This window comes from Mobula birostris, chromosome 1 (assembly GCF_030028105.1).
Source record: "Mobula birostris isolate sMobBir1 chromosome 1, sMobBir1.hap1, whole genome shotgun sequence".
NCBI classification, from domain to species: Eukaryota; Metazoa; Chordata; class Chondrichthyes; order Myliobatiformes; family Myliobatidae; genus Mobula; species Mobula birostris.
Window position 1 is genome coordinate 42,258,683 of NC_092370.1, and position 20,857 is coordinate 42,279,539.

At 40.3% G+C, this 20,857-nt stretch overlaps 1 protein-coding gene and 1 long non-coding RNA gene across 3 annotated transcripts in view; one reads left to right on the forward strand and one right to left on the reverse strand.

Annotated features, from left to right (window-relative positions):
- LOC140195905 (clavesin-1-like) overlaps positions 1–20,857 on the reverse strand; it is an 88,444-nt gene that overhangs the window by 26,133 nt on the left and 41,454 nt on the right. The gene's annotated exons all lie outside the window — the stretch shown is intronic.
- LOC140196704 (uncharacterized) lies at positions 1,095–10,380 on the forward strand. The gene is made up of 5 exons (XR_011885788.1): positions 1,095–1,275; positions 2,279–2,327; positions 7,509–7,689; positions 8,770–8,812; positions 10,185–10,380. It is a non-coding gene; the product is annotated as an uncharacterized lncRNA (long non-coding RNA).

Sequence of the window (20,857 nt, forward strand, 5' to 3'; positions counted from 1 at the left end):
ATGTTGACCATGATGCTAATTTAAACTGTACATTTGCCGGTACGTTTACACCCACCCCTGTTCTGTGCTTGTCAAAATGCCTCTTAATTGTTGCTATTGCACCATTGCCCTTGGTAATGCATTCCAGGCATCTACTACTCTGTAAAAAAAATTATCCCTCTCACCTTAAAGCTATACCCTCCAGTATTTGATATTTCAACCTGGGAAAACATAGAAGAAGAACTATGTATCACATTAATGTCTCTCATAATATACTTATGCATCAGTTTGCCCACTCAGTCTCTGATGCTCCAAAGAAAACAAGTTCATCCAACCTCTCCATATTGCTAAAACTCTCAATCCAGGCAACATCCTAGTGAACCTCATTTTCACCCTCTCCAAAGTCTCCACATCCCTCCTGTAATGCAACAACCAGAACTGCGCACAATACTCCAAAATTGGGCAAATCAAAGTTTTATACAGTTGCAACATGACTTCCCAACTTTTTTATTCAACACCCTTTCTGAAGGCAAGCATGCTGTATGCCTCCTTTTCTATTTGTATTGCTACCTTCAGAGATCTATGAACATCCTTCCTATATATTAATGCTCTAAAACTACTGCCATTTATCGTATACTTTCTTCTTACTTCTGACCTGAAGTACAGCACCTCACACTTGTCTAAATCAATCTTTATCTTCTATTTATCTGCTTACAATTCCAACTGGCTGATATTCTGCTGAATCCTCTGACCAGACTCCTCACTATACACAACTCCAACAATTGTTGTGTTGTCTGCAAACTAATAAGCCTATCTACATATTCATTTAAATACATATAATCACAAACAAGACGTCCCAGCACTGACCTGTGTGGAACATCACTTGTCACAGACCTCCAATCGGAATAACACACCTGCCTCACATAAAATACAGATATGCTGTGTGCAGGTTAGTTGTAAATTGATGTTGCAATAGTCTGAAGTAAAAGCATAGTGATAAGAACAATAACAATATTTTTCAAAATGGACTTTAAGATTTCTATCCAAATTTCTTATTGATTTAAATTTTCTGATTGTTTGAGCTCAGCAACTTTAAAGTGGCCTTTCTGTGAAAATAACACCAGGCAACTCTCCAGAAGCCTCAAATCATAAGCAAGAGCTTCTGCAGATGCTGGAAGCCCAGAGCAACGTCACAATAAATGTTGGAGAAAGTCGGCATGTCGGGCCCCACTTATGGAAACGAAGGGTCTTGGCCTGAAACCATCGAATGTTTATTCATCTCCAGGAGCCTACATGGTAAGCTATCAGCAGTTATCAGCACTAAATTATAAAATCCAAGAAAACTGATTGGTTCTGGGTCTCTACTGAGTGAGTAGTTGTCAGAGTAAGCAGCACTCTTATGCTAAAAGGGTGCGTAGAATTTTGGCAGGAAGGACAAAATTAACCATTGGTAATTACAAATCTAGTCATTGGTGCTAAGTAGAATTGGACACTAAATAAGATGCTATACTCTGATAATAAAGTTGTATCATAAATTTAATTTGTTCAAGATGAAGATATGTCAGATGGTAAGCGTTATCTGAAATAACAATCACTACACTATTCCGAGGTCGGGAGAGTGGAACTGCCCCAGTTCAGTGGTTTTTCCACTTTAAAAACTCTCCTGCAGAGGTTTCCTGTCAACAGTAACTCATAATATTTCTTGCTTATAGACTATACAAAGTCATCAGTTAATCAGAAGTGTTATGTATTTTCGTACATCTCAAATTTCTTTGAACTTCTGTGTTGACAAAACATTAAAGGGAGTAATTACTGTCAAGAAGAATGATCATCCAGCTGAATTGCATCATATGTGAAAATTAGTGTCTTTTTCCCGGTCCTCCCATATTCTGCAAAGCAGCTTGGAAACAGACTGAAGGCCTGATTAACTTTACCTCAGTGGCGGTAAGGGAAAACAGGAATTGCTTGTAGTTGTGGGGAAGGATGAGGGATGGGGTGGAATCCTAAAATCTGTCTGCAGAGCAAGTCCTGGGGAATAGGAAGCTGATTGAAGGGCCAGTGTCAAGGGCTGACACCAGCAGATTCAATTATTGATGCATGGAGCCAGGGGAAGGAAGCATCAACTCGCAAGTACAAAAATCTGCATGTTCTTTGGTGGCCTCTAGGTGTCCCTTTGGGCTGCAGGATGCCTCCCAAAAAAAAAAGCATCCTGAAATTACTTGCTGTTAATTCAGTAGAGTATTGAAAAGGATGTCATATTTATGATTAAATGAGGATTGATTTTCTTCTCCTTTCACAGCTAGACCTGGCTCTAATCACAACCCATGACTGGGTGTATAAATTTTCTGGTAAGTGGCACCAGTTTTCTATCAAGAGTGGTAGACCAAGCTGATTTATTTTGCTTACTGTTGCAGCCTTGTTACCCTTTGCATCTCTCTAAGGGATTTCAGCAGAGTCCATTAATCAAATTTACAGATGCAGTAATATTTTAATTACTTCAGTGTTTGTTTGCACTTTATTAGAAATGTTGAATCAAGTAGGTATGTGTTGCTTCACAAACCCAGTGCCTCAAAAAGAGGTAACGATCATTAAGGACCCTCACCATCCGGGGCATGCCCTCTTCTCGCTACTTCTCATCATCCGGGACGCGCTCTCTCCTCGCTACTTCTCACCATCCAGGACACACCCTCTCCTCGCTACACCGGGACATGCCCTCTCCTCGCTACTTCTTACCATCCGGGACGCGCCCTCTTCTCGCTACTTCTCACCATCCGGGCGCGCCCTCTTCTCGCTACTTCTCACCATCTGGGACACGCCCTCTTCTTGCTACTTCTCACCATCCGGGACGCACCCTCTCCTCGCGACTTCTCGCTACTCCGGGACATGCCCTCTCCTCGCTACTTCTCACCATCCAGGACATGCCCTCTTCTCGCTACTTCGCAGCAACCGGGACATGCCCTCTTCTCGCTGCTCCCATAAGCGAGGAGGGACAGGAGACTGAGGACACACACTCAACATTTTAGGAACAACTCCTTCCCCTTTGCTATCAGATTTCTGAAAAGTCCATGAACACTACCTCACTGTTTTGCTGTCTTTGCACTGTTTATTTTTTATATATTTCTTATTGTAACATGATAGTTTTTCAGTATTGTGCTGTTGGAAAAACAACAAATTTCATGATACAAGTTAGTGATAATAAACTGGGCTCTGATCTGATTCCATTCTGCTGTGGAGAGGGAGAAGGGGGAGAAAATATTTAAGATATAGCCATTCTTTGCACATGTGGCGTAGATATACAACTGTTCTATGATTTACTGGATTTTTAAATAATATTTTCATTTATAATGCACCCAGGCCATGCTCTTTTCTCACTGCTGCCATCAGGTAGAAGGTACAGATGCCTCAGGACTCGCACCTCCAGGTTTAAGAACAGTTACTATCCTTCAACCATCAGGCTCTTGAACAAAAGGGGATAACTACATTCATTTAAGAATTCTTATCTTGTTATTTCATGCTCGTTATTTATTGCTATTTATTTATATCTTCATTTGCACAATTTGTTGTCCATTGATCCTGTTTACAGTTACTGATCTACAGATTTGCTAAGTATTCCCACAGAAAAGAAAGCTTAGTGTTGTATGTGGTGACATGAATGTACTCTGATAATAAATTTCACTTTGACTTTGGAGTGAAATACAGTAAAGGTGACCAAAGATTCAGAAAATTAATATGAAAAACTTCTGATAGGGTTCATAATTTATCTGAATTAGTTAGGATCTAGCTAAGCTTAAAACCACTTGGCATTTTTAAGTTTGAAACCTTTGGACATTTAAATTCTCAACCTTTGCCAAATCCTATTCATAGCAACATATTGAAAATGTGATGCTAAAAGTGGTATCCATTGTTAAGGACATCCATCACGCAGGACATGCCCTCTTCTCATTGCCGTCATTAAGGAGGTACAGGAGCAAGAAGACACACACTTACCATTTTAGGAACAGATTCTTCCCCCCTGCCGTGAGATTTCTGAATGGACAATGAACCCATGAGAACTACCTCACTACTTTTTTTTCTTTTTTTGGTCTCCTTTTGCACTACTGACTTAATTTAATCACACACGCACATGCACGCACGCACACACAAACACACACACACATACACACACACACGCACACGCACACACACGCAAAACAACAAATGTCAAGACATATGCCGGTGATACTATGCCTGATTATGATTCTGATTCAACTTCAAACATAATAGCAAAAAAAATCATGATTCTGAGACCGATCCAGTATCCTTTTTCAGAAATAGGTCTTTGGGGCTGTTGATAATGGTCTATACTTGGTTCATATTTCCGAACACATTATTGACAAAGTTATTCCCTTTTTCTCAGTTTGAACTATAGTAACGTTATCTTTTCAGTGGCCTTGCCTTCATTTTCTTCTTGAACTCATTGTTAGATGTTTCACCCAGCAGGGCTAAAAGAGGACGATTTCATCACCACTCACTAGTGCATCTATGACTCTGTAGAACTGAAAAAAAAATCTCGTCTTTTTGTATTTTCAATCCATTTGCTCTTTTTCTCCATGTGTGATTTACCTCAGCTACTTTTGTCTCCGGTTTTCAGTTTGTCATCCTTCTTTCATTTCTAATTACATGGAGGTTTCCTGGAGAGAGGGGAAAATATAGCTGCTGTGGTAAAGGGTTGACCATATTGGGAGGAGCTGATAGATAGCAACACAAGGAAGAAAGGAGGGGTTAACGTTACAGTCCAGGCTGCAGCAATGATGATTAGAACTCCTAGGGGAAGATAAAAGCTCTCCAATAAAAAAACAGAAGCCACTGGATGAAAGGTCAGCCAGAGAGCAGAACTGCAAGAAGGATGAACGAACAGCGAACAAGCTATGGCATGATCAAAGCTGCTGAAGGTGGGGGGTGGGGCGGTGAGAGGGGAATGCAGCAGAGTGAGTGAGAGAATGTGACTTAGATTTCTTCCAGTTCAGAACTGTTATTACACTTCAGTGATGTGAAACAATATTTCATTTAAATCTGGGGGAAGCTTTGTGGATCTGTTACACATATAGCAAAGATGGTGTAAGCAAATTTGCTTTGTCACTATATTTCAAGAATCAATTGACTGGGATGCATGGGAGCTTGGGAGATGGCCGTTAATTTATGGTTAGCTTTTCATCAATCTTTAGAAAAGCAACTGAATAGAAAATGGTGGATTTGATTACAGGCAGAAAACTTGAGCAAAGTGGATTCAATCATGTACTGCAATCCTGGTGTTGTAAAACCTGCTCATTGACATTGGATGATGGGGTGTAAATGGGTGCCTGGTGATTGGTGTGGATTTGCAGGGCAGAGAGCTTTTTCTGCAATACATGATTCTGTAATTCATAGAAAACTAAAGTAATGCATGTGTGGTTAATAAAGTAACACCTGCCTATTTTCATTTACAGTTATAGAATATTATCAAGTAACAGGCTATGAACATTACCTTTATTCTTCTTGGACTGCCTCATTCAATTTAGTGAAGCATTCAACTCATGCATTAGTACGACATGACTTGCTCCTTAAAAGCTGTGCTGAGTGTTCCTGATTAAGTCATGGTTCTCCAAATGCTCACAAAACCCACCCCTAAGAATCTACTCCAATAGCTCCCTTACTATTGATGTGAGGATCACCGTTCTGTGATTACAGGGTTATGCATATTTCCCTCCTTAAACAAAATTAACTACTTGCCAGTCCTTTGGGACATCTCCAGAAACCAGGCCGGATGGGGTGCGGGTGAACCTCTGCCTCAATTGGAAGGGCATCTTGGGTCCCTGGACTGTGGTGAGGGAGGAGGTGAAGGGTCAAGTGTCATATCTCCTATGGCTGCAAGGGAAAAGTGCTGGGAATGAGGAATGGTGGGTGGGAAGGAGTGAGCAGACCAAGGAGATGCAAAGTGTGTGTTCCCTGTGGACTATAGAACGTCACCAATAGGATTAGAGTGTGGAATTGTTATTTTTCTTGTAGTTTACCTTTTCTATGCTTGCTTATAACTTCGTGTGTGCCTTTTCAGTGATCCAAAAATTCTTTCCGGGTGCATTTCTTCCAAACTAGCATATTTTCAGTGCTTACAATGTGGCCACCTCTATATTGGAGAAGTGGGTGATCACCTTGCAGAATTCCCTTGGTTTCACCAGATATCACTAAGGCTAACTTATTTCTCCCTCACCTAAAAAGTTAACACTCTCTCCCACAGATCTTATCATCTCTTTCCACAGAGCATACCTGACTTAGTTTTTCCACCATTTTTCATTATCTGTTCTGAAAACATGTTAGATCAGTTTTAATTATCCTCTGTGGGCAAGTCTAGCCTGTCAAGTAGGTAACATAATCTTACTACTGTATTAAAAACTCAGGCATCAGTATTAGGACCTTTGCTGTTTCTGACACATATAAACGACTTAGGATGTGAATGGTGGAGGTATGATTTGTATGTTTGTAGATGACACAAAATTGGTCGCATTGTTGATAGTAATGAATGTTATCTAATGCTACAGCAGGATATAGATCAATTGGAAAACTGGGTGGTAACTGGATGAAATTTCATCCTAATAAGTGTGAGGTGATGGATTTTGGAATGTGAAATTAGAGTAAGACATATACAGTAAGTGGTAGGGTGCTGATGTAGGATCTTGGCCTGAAATGTCGACTATATAACTGGGCTGAGAAATGGCAGATGGAGTTCAACCCAGATAAGTGTGAAGTGGTTCATTTTGGTAAGTCAAATATGATGACAGAATATGGTATTAATGGTAAGACTCTTGGCAGTGTGGAGGATCAGAGAGATCTTGGGGTCAGAGTCCATTGGACGGTCAAAGCAGCTGCGCAGGTTGACTCTGTGGTTAAGAAGGCATACGGTGTATTGGCCTTCATTAATCGTGGAATTGAATTTAGGAGCCGAGAGGTAATGTTGCAGCTATATAGGACCCTGGTCAGAGCCCACTTGGAGTACTGTGCTCATTCTGGTCGCCTCACTACAGGAAGGATATGGAAACCATAGAAAGGGTGCAGAGGAGATTTACAAGGATGTTGCCTGGATTGGGGAGCATGCCTTATGAAAACAGGTTGAGTGAACTCGGCCTTTTCTCCTTGGAGCGAAGGAGAATGAGAGGTGACCTGATAGAGATGTATAAGATGATGAGAGGTATTGATTGTGTGGATAGTCAGAGGCTTTTTCCCAGGGCTGAAATGGTTGCCACAAGAGGACACAGGTTTAAGGTGCTTGGGAGTAGGTACAGAGAAGATGTCAGGGGTAAGTTTTTTTACGCAGGGAGTGTTGAGTGCGTGGAATGGGCTGCCAGCACACGGCTTTTAAGAGGCTTTTAGATGGGTACACGGAGCTTAGAAAAATAGAGGGCTATGGGTAAGCCTAGTAATTTCTAAGGTAGGGGCATGTTCGGCACAACTTTGTAGGCCGAAGGGCCCGTATTGTGCTGTATATTTTCTATGTTTCTATATCTTCGTGTCCACAGATGCTGCCTGACCTATTGAGTTCCTTCAACACGCAAACAACAGGAATTCTGCAGATGCTGGAAATTCAAGCAACACACATAAAAGTTGCTGGTGAACGCAGCAGACCAGGCAGTATCTCTAGGAAGAGGTGCAGTCGACGTTTCAGGCCGAGACCCTTCGTCAGGACTAACTGAAGGAAGAGTGAGTAAGGGATTTGAAAGTTGGAGGGGGAGGGGGAGATCCAAAATGATAGGAGAAGACAGGAGGGGGAGGGATGGAGCCAAGAGCTGGACAGGTGATAGGCAAAAGGGATACAGGAGGATCATGGGACAGGAGGTCTGGGAAGAAAGACGGGGGCGGGGGTACCCAGAGGATGGGCAAGGGGTATATTCAGAGGGAGAAAAAGGAGAGTGAGAGAAAGAATGTGTGTATAAAAATAAGTAACAGATGGGGTACGAGGGGGAGGTGGGGCATTAGCGGAAGTTAGAGAAGTCGATGTTCATGCCACCAGGTTGGAGGCTACCCAGACGGAATATAACGTGTTGTTCCTCCAACCTGAGTGTGGCTTCATCTTTACAGTAGAGGAGGCCGTGGATAGACATGTCAGAATGGGAATGGGATGTGGAATTAAAATGTGTGGCCACTGGGAGATCCTGCTTTCTCTGGCGGACAGAGCGTAGGTGTTCAGCAAAGCGGTCTCCCAGTCTGCGTTGGGTCTCGCCAATATATAAGAGGCCACATCGGGAGCACCGGACGCAGTATATCACCCCAGCCGACTCACAGGTGAAGTATTGCCTCACCTGGAAGGACTGTTTGGGACCCTGAATGGTGGTAAGGGAGGAAGTGTAAGGGCATGTGTAGCACTTGTTCCGCTTACACGGATAAGTGCCAGGAGGGAGATCAGTGGGGAGGGATGGGGGGGACGAATGGACAAGGGAGTGCGTAGGGAGCGATCCCTGCAGAATGCAGAGAGAGGGGGGGAGGGAAAGATGTGCTTAGTGGTGGGATCCCGTTGGAGGTGGCGGAAGTTACGGAGAATAATATGTTGGACCCGGAGGCTGGTGGGGTGGTAGGTGAGGACCAGGGGAACCCTATTCCTAGTGGGGTGGCGGGAGGATGGAGTGAGAGCAGTTGTACGTGAAATGGGGGAGATGCATTTAAGAGCAGAGTTGATAGTGGAGGAAGGGAAGCCCCTTTCTTTAAAAAAGGAAGACATCTCCCTCGTCCTAGAATGAAAAGCCTCATCCTGAGAGTTCCTTCAACACCTTTTTTTTGTTCTAGATTTCAGCATCTGCAATCTCTTGAGTTTATGCTGCCTTTTTCAGTTAAGTACATAAGTTTTTTGCTTTTTTGCATAACCCTCCAGTAGATTTTAGCAAAGTAAATAAATTCTACTGGATAGTTCTCATGAAAGTTGTGTGTAACAATCTTGGGAAAATTACAAAAGAAAGCAAAAGGGCTAGAATGATAAATGCAAAACTGCAGATTACTATTATCTGTCATGTATTGTTAGTGTCCACTGAAAACATCTGTGATAAATGCTTTCAAATATAATTTTAAGATGTATTGCAGACTTTCATAAGATAAGGCAAAGCAATCAATCAGCAAAATTACACTTATCCAAATTAATCCAAGAGAACAGTGGGCTTTACATTTCCTTCAGCCATTTATCACAACTGTTATCTGATGCTAAGAAAAATAGAAACGTATTGCAGTTTAAAAAAAATGAAATGTTATTTACAGGCTTGAAAACAAAAGGAAGTTGTATTGTGTTACTATCATAATTGCAAGTCACTCTATTCTCCGTGCAGATTGCACACATATTATGCCTGTATAGTGACAGGCTCAAATCTCTTCAAAATAATTAACAAAGTATTCTCAGATTTAACTGTTACTGCACAATAATTTGCAAAGGATCTCTCAGTCCTATTATCTCTAGGCTGAAATTACCTCTAGAGAAAGGGAAGACTTTTATATTTACTGTGCTTTTTTTATTAATCCACTTTAACCTTTCTGCATTTTTAAAAGAATAAAATATTTTTGAGATTTTAGGCTCAGATTGTAATGCAGATGAAAAATTAGCAAATGGTAATGCACAGTGGAAAAGGAATCATATTATTCAGGAAATCTGCTTTCTTTATTGCTGGCGAAAGACTAGCAGGGTTATAGAATAGTAAAAAAACAGCTAAGAGCATTAACTCTTTGAGGCTGAGACAAAAAAATGTATACTAATGAATCTAAACGACCTGACTAAAGGAAAGTGAGGTTAACACTCAGCATCAAAAAAACTGAATTAAACAGAAGAGAAACATGGCCTGCAAGTTATGAAAGAGGATGTCTCAAAAATGAAAGTAAGAGGAAGCATGGAAGAAAAAAATGGAATTCAAATTCAAGGTGCACAGTGGATTCCAGTTAATAACGCTATCAGTTAATTGGGGCAGCCACTTATTTGGGTCAACTCTTAAAGAACAAAAACTAATAAGAAAATTGCTGCTTTTCCATTCATTTATTTGGGGCACATTGCCAAACAGTTTCCAACTAGTGTCAGTCCCATGTACTTGTGTGGCTACTAGACACTACACTTAGAGCAAACAGTTTTTAAATAGCATCAGTTGTGTGTGTTTGTGTTCAAAAAGCAGTGATTTTGTCACTGATGGTGAGTAATAAGACAACTTACAACTGTTTTGTGTATTCAGCCTTGGAGATGACAGAAATGCCCGACAGTAAAACAATTTCACTACTTCAGCAACTTAGGAACTATGAAGAATTTGAAGGTATCGACAATCATCTTGAAAATGAAGGTTTGGAAAATGCAATCATCAATAGTGTTGTATGAAGACAGTCCATTATCTACACTAGGTGTCTGCGCAGATTTACAGTCAATCAAATTTACTGCTCTAATTTGTTCTGTATTTCATCTAAATACAAAATTTATTGCTCAGTTTGTCTTTTTTATACCTTTTTAACTGTTTCCATGAAACCGGCCAACTGGGGCAGCTGCTTAATTGGGCCAAAATATACTGGTCCCGATGTGTCACAATTAACTGGAATCCACTATATCTAGCTATATATCTACATTTTGAATGTAATGTGTTTAAGAGTGGAAACAAATGCCCAAAGGACACATGGAAGTCAATATCTTCAAAAGAGCTAACATTGGGAAAGATAAAATTGGAATTAAGTGAGGAAATTAATCATTACTTCTGAAAATCTGAAATTTATAACTGGTTTATTCGGTTTGTAAAGGGAAAATGTGTTTCTATTTCAGGCAGCTCTGCAGCATTGTTCCCCTTCAAATAATTATCAATATCATAGAGATTCAGCAGTTTCTGAACAGATATTTATGGTGATGTAGCTGGTGCATAAGGGAATAGAATTGGATGCAGGGAAATTAGAGCTCTAATCAGTTCAAAGAGCGCATCACCCATTGTAATATGAAGCCTCTCTACTATCCTATTGGAATATGGTGGTTTAAATCTTTCTTCTTTCTTTCTTTATCTGCCAATCAACCAGTGATCTTTTTTCTCCCATGCAACTAATTCATAGTCTGACCTTTCACTGAACCGTGAACAATCACTTGGAAATGGTAATAATTACCGATGGTAACCAGGGAATTATTCATGGCTATTAGAAGGAATTCCAACAGCAATTGCTTGGCTGGAACAGACACACTAGCACCATTCTGCTTAGCCACATCAGATTATATTACTTGTTTGTTTCTTTACTGTCACCTAATTCTATGCTGTGAAAAACTACTTTAGCAATTGGGTTTATATTTTCTGTATTGTAAAAGATATTCAGTGCTTTGAATTTTCATTTCCTCCTCACCCCTTTCCTTATGACAGGCTAAATGTCCAAGATCTGGCTGCTTAAGAAGCAGAATTGTCTGAAAATTGGGCATTTCTGTAAATTCAACTAGCGACTGACTTCATTGTTTTCTTTTCATGCTTATCAAGTTCCCATGCTCTGATTTGCCCCTAAAACACCTGACCTTATTTTGGTGGTGGATAACAGGAAGAATGGTCAATAAATATTCTTTTCAAAAGTGATTTTTATGTTGTCCAAAATCCAGAATGGCCTCTATCAAAAGGGTTCTGAATTTTGGGCATCTCAGCTGTGGGCATTTTTTCATTTGGATAAGTATGGATCAAATGCTAGCATTTATCTGAGTAAGTACCCAGATTTCACCATGTAACTGTTGGCAAGATCCAACCATTTGAAAAATAGCAAATCGGATTGAGATTGGAGGCTACACACAGATTGGGATGAGAGATTGAAAGAGGAGCATTCTCAGGCTTTCAGTTTTTGCTGTGGCCCAATCGAATCGTGAGGGATAGTGAAGCGGCCATTGTTGGAATGAACCAGTGTTATAACGGGGAGGCTTTGGCTCACTAGACTTGGGTGAAGTAAGTTTCTGGTAAGTTTCTTCTTCATTCTTCGTCTGTTAGTGCATAGAACTGTGAGAATGGCTCCAGCGGCTTTGTGGTAGTCTTTGTGTGAGATGTGGGAATTTTGGGAGACCTCCAACCTTTCAGATAACAACATTTGCACCAGGCGCACCAAGCTGCAGCTCCTCAGAGAACATGTTAAGGAACTAGAGCTGCAACTTTGGCACCTATGGGATACTGAAGAGGTGATAATAGAAGCTACAGTGAGGTAGTCCCCCTAAGTTACAGGAGGCAGGTATCTGGGTGACTGTCAGGAAAGAGAAAGGAAAAGGAAATGGACAGCCAGTGCAAAGTATCCCTGTGGTCATTCCCCTCAATAATAAATATACTGCTTTGGATACTGTTGAGGGGAGGACCTACCCACCAGAGGGGATGATATGACCCAGGTGCCAGGGTTAGGGGCAACTCAGATCAGGTCCACAGCATTCTAAAGGACAAGGGTGAGCAGCCAGAAACCTTGGTACATATTGTCACCAATGACATAGGTAGGAAAAGGTAGGAGGCCCTGAAGAGACAACTTAGGAGGTTTGGTAGAAAGCTGAAAAGCAGGACATTCTGGGTAGTAATCACTGGATAGCTGTCTGTACCATCCACCAGTTAGGGTAAGAATAGAATGGTTTGGCAAATGAATGGGTGGCTGAAGAACTGGTGCAGGGGGCAGGGGTTCAAATTTCTGTATCATTAGGGTCTCCTGTACAAATGGGACAGGTTACACCTGCACCCAATATCCTTGCGGGTAGGTTTGCTAGAGCTGCTGGGGAGCGTTTAAGCTAATGTGGCAGGGGGATGGGAACCAGAGTGATAGGGCTCAGGATAGTGTAGTTGGTTTACAAATGGATGCAGGTTGGAGTGTGCAGTGAGACTGTCAGGAATGACAGGCAGATGATAGGGCAAATTTGCAGTTATTGGATGAGTTGCAGTGGAACATGGGGACAAAATTGAAAAGGAAAGTGAATACAGGTCTGGAGGTGTTATATTTGAATACGCGCAGTATACGGAATAAGGTAGATGGTCTAAATTGGCAGGTATAATGTTATAGGCATCACTATGTCATGGTTGAAAGGTTATTGTTGGGAGCTTAACATCCAAGGATACACATTGTATTGAACACCATCATTACCACAATCCTGATTGATAAGTTACAGAACCTGTACCTCCCTCTGCAACTGGCTCCTCGACTTCCTAACTGGAAGACCACAATCTGTGCAGATTGGTGATAATATCTCCTCCTCACCGACAATCAACACTGGTGCACCTCAGGGGTGTGTGCTTAGCCCACTGCTCTACTCTCTCTGTACTCATGACTGTGTGGCTAAGCATAACTGAAATACCATCTATATTGATGATACAACCGTTGTTGGTAGAATCTCAGATGGAGACAAGACGGTGTAAAAGAGTGAGATATACCAACTAGTGGAGTGGTGTCACAGCAACAACCTGGCACTCAACGTCAGTGAGACGAGGATACACATTGATTGTGGACTTCAGGAAGGGTAAAATGAAGGAACACATACCAATCCTCATAAAGGGATCAGAAGTGGAGAGAGTGAGCAGCTTCAAGTTGCTGGATGTCAAGATCTCTGAGGACCTAACCTGGTCCCAACATATCGATGCAACTATAAAGAAGGCAAGACAGCAACTATACTTCGTTGGGAGTTTGAAGAGATTTGGTATGTCAACAAAAACACTCAAAAACTTCTATAGATGTACCGTAGAGAGCATTCTGACAAGCTGCATCACTCTCTAGTATGGGGAGGGCTACTGCACAGGACGGAAAGAATTCACGACACATGCTGGTGATAATAAACATGATTCTGATTCTGAAAGGACAGGCAGGTAGGCAAAGGGGGTGGGTGGCTCTGTTGGAAAAAATATGAAATCAAATCCTTAGGAAGAGGTGACATAGGATCTGAAAATACAGAACCCTTGTGGGTGGAGTCAAGAAATTGCAAGGGTAAAAAGACCTTGATGGGATTTATATACAGGCTTCCAAACAGTAGCCATGATGTGGACTGCAATTTACAACGGGAGATAGAACCACATGTGTAAAGGACAATGTTACAATAGTCATTGGGGATTTCAATATGCAGGTAGATTAGGAAAATCAGGTTGGTGTTGGATCCCAAGAGAGGGAAATTGTAGAATGCCTATGAGATAGCTTTTTAGAGCAGTTTGTGCTTGAGCCCATTAGGGGAAAGGCTATTCTGGACTGGGTGTTGTGTAATGAACCAGATTTTATTAGGGAGTTTCAGGTAAAGGAGCCCTTCGGAAAAAAATATTGGTCATAATATGATCGAATTTGCCCTGCAATCTGAGAGGGAGAAGCTAAAGTCAGATGTGTCAGTATTACAGTGGAGTAAAGGGAATTATAAAGGCATGGGACAGGAGCTAGCCAATGTTCATTGGAAGGGGACACTAGCAGGAATGATGGTAATGGCAGGAGTTTCTGGGAGAAATTTGGAAGGTGCAGGAAAGAAGAGGAGGTATTCTAAAGGCAGGATGACATAACTGTGGCTGACAAGGGAAGTCAAAAAGAACATAATAGCAAAAGGGAGGGCATATAATATAGCAAAAATTAGTGGGAAGTTAGAGGATTGGGAAGCTTTTAAAAAACAACAAAAGACAACTAAAAAAGCAATAGGAAGAGAAAAGATGAAATATAGAGGTAAGACAGCCAATAGTACAAAAAGGAATGCTGATTTTTTTCCAGATATATAAAGAGTAAAATGAAGGTGAGAGTGGATATCAGACCTCTGGATGACACTGGAGATGTAGTAAGGAGGAACAAATAAATGACAGGCAAACTTAATAAATACCTTGTGTCAGTCTTCACTGTGGAAGATACCAAGAGTATACCAGAAATTTGAAGGTGTCAGGAGGCGGAAGTGAGAGTAATTGCTATTACTAAGGAGAAGGTACTTGGGAAGCTGAAAGGACTGAAGATAGGTTAAGCCACCTGGGCCAGATGGACTACAGCCCAGGGTTCTGAAAGTGGTAGCTGAAGAGCCCATGAATTTATTCCCAGGGGAAGATCTTAAAAAACAACAATTCCTTATCATTTTCTTTCTTGTTCTCAAATCATTCAATGACATTAGCAGTGTTCTGATCTAAAGAGACAATTCCTGAATTAGTAGACCTCCACATTTTCTGACGACCTATTAATATGGCAGAATGGAACATACAAACTTCTAGACACGCTATTTCCTCTATCTCATTATTATTCCATTTTCCATTCTACCTTTTCTCTCAAATCTTTGAAAACCAATTCAATGCCCACCTTTAGCAGAATTTCAAGTATAACTCTTCCTCATCAGAGGAAGAATTCTCTGCCACAATCAATGTAGAAAGAATTGAATTAAATATCACAAAAGTGCATCTCCTTCCTTGTTTTCTAATGTTCACCACAGTGTTTAAAGCCAACCACACCACTTGCTTCCATAGTGCAGTTATCTCCTGTAATATCTCCCTACCGAACTCCACACCATTACTGCTGGACTTGATCCATCACTGGCTGCAGTGCTCTCCTTGTTGAACCTTAATGAAGTCATCCTAAAAAGAGCAAGGAGCTGACACATGTAGGTACAGACTGCTAACTCTGCCTCCACCAACCCTTAGAGTCCCTGCTTTACACAATGCTAGTTATATATGTGAATATATAAATGTACACAGAAGTCCTTCTAAAAATATTTGCTGCTTCTGAATAAAAGGTTTTGGTCCATCTGTCAAGTGTTAACAAAATCTGCATGTAGTCTGACAAGATGTATCAAGCATAGGTAATTTGCACTTATGAAAACAAGTAAATAAGATTACTTTCACCAGGGGGCAGTTCTACAGATGTCCACCTAAATGGGTTGTCAGATTAAATTTGGTGATTTTACTAAATAACCTATGATAACTGAGTATTCTGTTACTGGGACACACTGAGCTATCCCACTCCACATGAAATGGGAACTGCTAGACAGAAACAAGCTCTGTTTAGTTTACCATCTCCGAGCTGATGATAACCCACTACAATGGAAGTAACGTCATTGATAAATCATTGCAATCAATTCCAGTAATTAGTCCATTCCTCTACCAGACAAGGTGAGGAAATCAGTGGTATATATTTTTAAAAATCCCTGTTCCAAAGTTGTCTGTTCCTTTCAAACATGCTGAAATATTTTTATCACTGAACAGGTTCTGAAAACATCAAATTTGGAGTTTAATGACTCCAAAAAGAACTGATTGGGGACTTCAGAAGGGGTAAGGTGAGAAGGAAACCAACAAGGAATTGTCGACTTGTAAGGCTTCCCCTTGGAAGTAAATTCCTGGGCTCTGTCATTATGAGACAGAGTGAGTAAGAGCTTGGATACATATAGGCTTATCACAGACATCCAGTATGATTTAATAATGCACCAAGTCATGCCCAAATAACTCTGCTAAAATTTTAAAAGCTAATGTTATTCTTCAAAGTTAAAATTTAAATTATTATCGAAGTATATATATGCTACCATATATGACCCTGAGATGTATTTTCCTGTGGCCACACACAGTAAATCCAAGAAACACATGTGCTTACACATATACTTGCACACACATATATAATTACTGCAATTCTGTTTTTTTTCCTCTATTATTATGTATTGTATTGCATTGTACTGTTGCTGCTAGGTTAACAAATTTCACAACGTATGCCAGTGATATTACACCTGATTCTGATTCAATATTACCTGCTTTCATTGTGCCTCAAGGGATCGACTATTCTCTCACTGATCAACAGATCAACATTGAATTTGCTCTAACATGAGAGTCCTGAAAAAGGGTGTATCACCTTATTGTAGTCTGCTATTTCACCACCTTTAATTTGTAAATCAATCACATTACTTCTTATCCTTTAATTTTCTAAGAAAGCATACCAAATTATACACAACTTCTTCTCATAAACCAATCCCTCAATCCTTGTACAAATGAGTTGTCTCCTTCAATAATTTATTTTGTATTATGGTGACCATAACTGCACCTCATTCTTAATGTGCTTGCCGCATGAATAATAAAGGGATAGGATTGTTCACTATCTTGATCCATTATTGATATTTAAATGTCCAGATAGTCCTGGATCCTACCCATTCCTTTTCAAAAGTTCGAGTTCAAAGTTCAAATTAAATATATTATCAAAGTACATATATGCAGTATCACCATATTCTACCTTGAGACTCATTTTCTTGCAGGCATTCACAGTAGAACAAAGAAATACAATAGAATCAGTCACAGAGACAAAGACTGACAAACAACCTATGTGCAAATTTGGGCAAATACAAATAATAATAATAATAATAATAATAATAAATAAGTAAATAAATAGTACCTAGAACATGAGTTCCAGAGTCCTTGAAAGTGAGTCCATAGGTTGTGAATTCAATTCAGAATAGTGATGAGTGAAGTTATCTACACTGGTGATGGTCGAAGGGTAATAATTATTCCTGAACCTGGTGGTGTGGGGCCTAAAGCTCCTGGACCTCCTTCCTGATGACAGCAACCAGAAGAGAGCCTGGGCTGGATGGTGGATACCCACCAATGACACCCATGCCCATCACCATATACATCCAGCCCATGGATTACTGCAGTGGCACTTACTTGTGCGACCATGGGCCTCCCATTGATATGGAAGCTTCGTCACTACAGTTGCCTCTTGGGATTATGTGCCCACGAGTGGCAAATGAATCTCAGCAGACAGACAGAGGCCTTCATCTCACAGCCATCTAACGGAAGGCCCTTGCCACAGTTAACATGCTGCTATTAAATAAATTAATTGGAAATAGTAATAGTAACTAAATAAGAAACCTCTTCATTTACCTTCATGCTGACAATGAATGGATATCACAAGGATGTTCTAGCTGTGAATGGCATAGAAGTGAAGGACCAGATACAAAGTGTGTTCAACCCTTCAATTCTATAGGATGAAGAACTGCCTTTAGATTCAGTGATGTGTCCTTGCTCAAAGAGGTTAGTTGTGCTTGTACTTGACCTGCAGAACATTTCCTACCAGAATACAGCATTGTATAGGCTCAGAAGGTCAGAACACACTGATACACAATCCGTAGGCAGCCAGCGTATTCTTATGGACAGCATTCAGAAACCATCACCATAATTTTCTCACATTTGATTTGCATTTACTTAATAACTTGGAGCACTCTTAATGGTACTTTCTCTGTATTATTATTATTTGTCCATTTAGTTGATTGTACCTTTCAGGATGTTATCCCCACTTAAATTTCTTTACACTGTAGAATTCATTATCTTTTAGTTCAATTTCAGTATTAAGGGAATTAAGGGATAGCAGGCCAGAACTTTTTGCACCCTCTTCCCTTTTGAATCTGAGGAGATGGCTATTCAGAGGAGGCAGAAAAATATGAGGGAGGTGGTATGGCAAGATGGAAAATATACAGCATTGTGTCTGTTCTGGAGGAGTCCGCTGTTATGCTGAACTCTGGGAAGGGTAGGATAAGGAGAGGAGTGAAGGCCTGTGCAGGGAATCATTACATGACATTGCCCAGATCAGATTGTTAAGATTTGAATGAAAATCTGAGCTGCTGCTGATATTTTGACAGTGGTGGCCTATGGTGTTCCTGAAGTGGTCAGTTGATGCAATGACATTAAACAACCCTCATCTGGGGCTGATGAGAGATGTTTCAATGCTGAATGATTAAAGATTTGATTGACTTGAAACGTTACCCCTTTAAAACATCTGCATGCCCATTGCAAGCTAATCTGATTAGACTGTTGCTATACACTTTATTCATGGTGGCCTCAACACTGAAATGTCATCATCGACATTCAGCAGCAGGCCAGAGGGCTCAGTCCTGGGGAAAGCACGTTTAGATGCTGGGCAAATGGCAGATGTGTTAGTGCGGATCAAGCCTGGAAGTGCCCAGGACAATTTCCCCATGGTCACTAATTGACCCAGAACTGATTGCTGGCATGACCTAAGAAATGAAAAAAAATTACTTTTATTTTCAGGTCCCACATAAAAAACATAGACAAATGGGTCCAATTTCTAGGCTGATTTCCTTTCTAAGTCTGTTTATCAATAATAAATCATATCTGAGCCTCTTCCAGATTTGAATAAAAGAAACCCCAGGGCCTTCCGGGAAAATACACAGTCAACAATCAAACAATACCGGCTGTGCTATTTAATCAAAATACCACTAGCCTCCTGTTGACCTAATTAAGTAAAAAGGCATTCAGAGTGAAGCAGCAGTTAAAAATCATGTTCCATCAGTTCACTACAGTGTCCAGGAAACAATCTGTTTTCCACAAAGTGAGATTCTGAAAAAAAAATTTAAGCAATTACCTTCAATTATCTAAAAACGGTTTTGTTAAATTCTGATTAGAAGACAAATACATTATTATAGTTTTACATGTTAGTGGGGGATATGATACCTCTTACTCTTAAAAGTCAACTACAATGAAGTAAGTAAATGTCCAATAAACAAAATACAAATTGACTTATCTATTCTCACAGGTAAAGCTATTTTTCAAGCAAGTACATTGGACTTGATTACATGAATGGGAGCTTTAGTGTAAATTATGAAAATACTCTGTTTCATACTGGAAATGATGTTAAATTTCACATTATAGTAATCATCACCCTGTGAGAGTCTGCAAACTAACTGACTGACAATCCATTTATTCAGCAGACTCTACAGAAATGATATGCTGGCTAACATGTACTCCAACTGGTACTTATACTAGCCTGAGTACATTAGTTCCATCTTGCTAAGGCTGCCAGACATACGATATAAGGTCGAACTAGAACATCGTGGAAATTCTCAGCACATTCGGAAGAAATTGTGTGGAGGAAATATTTCAGATTAATGACCCTTCCTCAGGATATCCAAACTGGTTTCACAAATTTTCACTGTACAAGCTTTTGCATTTTGAGGGACAAGTTTTTCACTCTATAAGATATAGGAGCAGAAGCAGGCCAGAAGCAGGTCTCCACCACTCAATGATGGCTGATTTATTTCTTCTCTTAAACCTGCTCTCCTGCTTTCTTCCCATAATCTTTGATACCCTTACTAATTATGTATGTATCAACTTTAATTATTATGAATGACTTGTCCTCCAAAGCTGTCTGTGGCAGTGAATTCCACAGATTCAGCACCTTCTGCCAGAAGAAATTCCTCCTCCACTCAGTTCTATAGGGACATCCTTCTATTCTGGGGCTGTGCCCTCTGGTCCTAGACACTCCCACTATTGCAAACATCCTCCGTACTTCAACTCTATCCAGACTTTTCAAGGTATTTGGGTACATATGACAATAAACTAATTCCAATTCCAAAATTTCAAACACAATTCCACTTAATATTCCTGTCCTTCAACCGCCTAGCATGTCAACTCATGGATTTGTATCCAATTATCTGAATTTCATTCTAATTGATAAATAATAATATCACTTTTCATCTGTATGCCTTCAAAAACACACATCTTTGCAATAAATATGTTAAGAAACCAATTTGGGATACATTTCTATTTGCAATGTAAGTATTCCATTTAGTATGGAAAAAAACAGCTAGTATCAATAATTCATATTGTTGCTTGTGGGAATCATTCACGCAACTTGGCTGCTACACTTACTACATTGATTATAGGTGCAAGTGTAAAACTGGCCTGAGATCATAAAAGGTGCAACTGAAATGCAAGAGTTGATATTTAATTCTTCGCTAAGTGCCAGAGACAGCTGTGGTGCTTTCACCACTTGGGGAAAATGAAATGTGGTCTGATCCGCTTGGGCTGAATTAAAATATGATATTGCTTTTGCAGTGCAGTGATCAATAAGCTGAAATATGAACTGCATATCTGAAGAATCACATCCAGTAATCAGTAAGGTGGTAAACTGTGATGCATACCATGATGTAATTGATAGGTGACCATGAAATGGA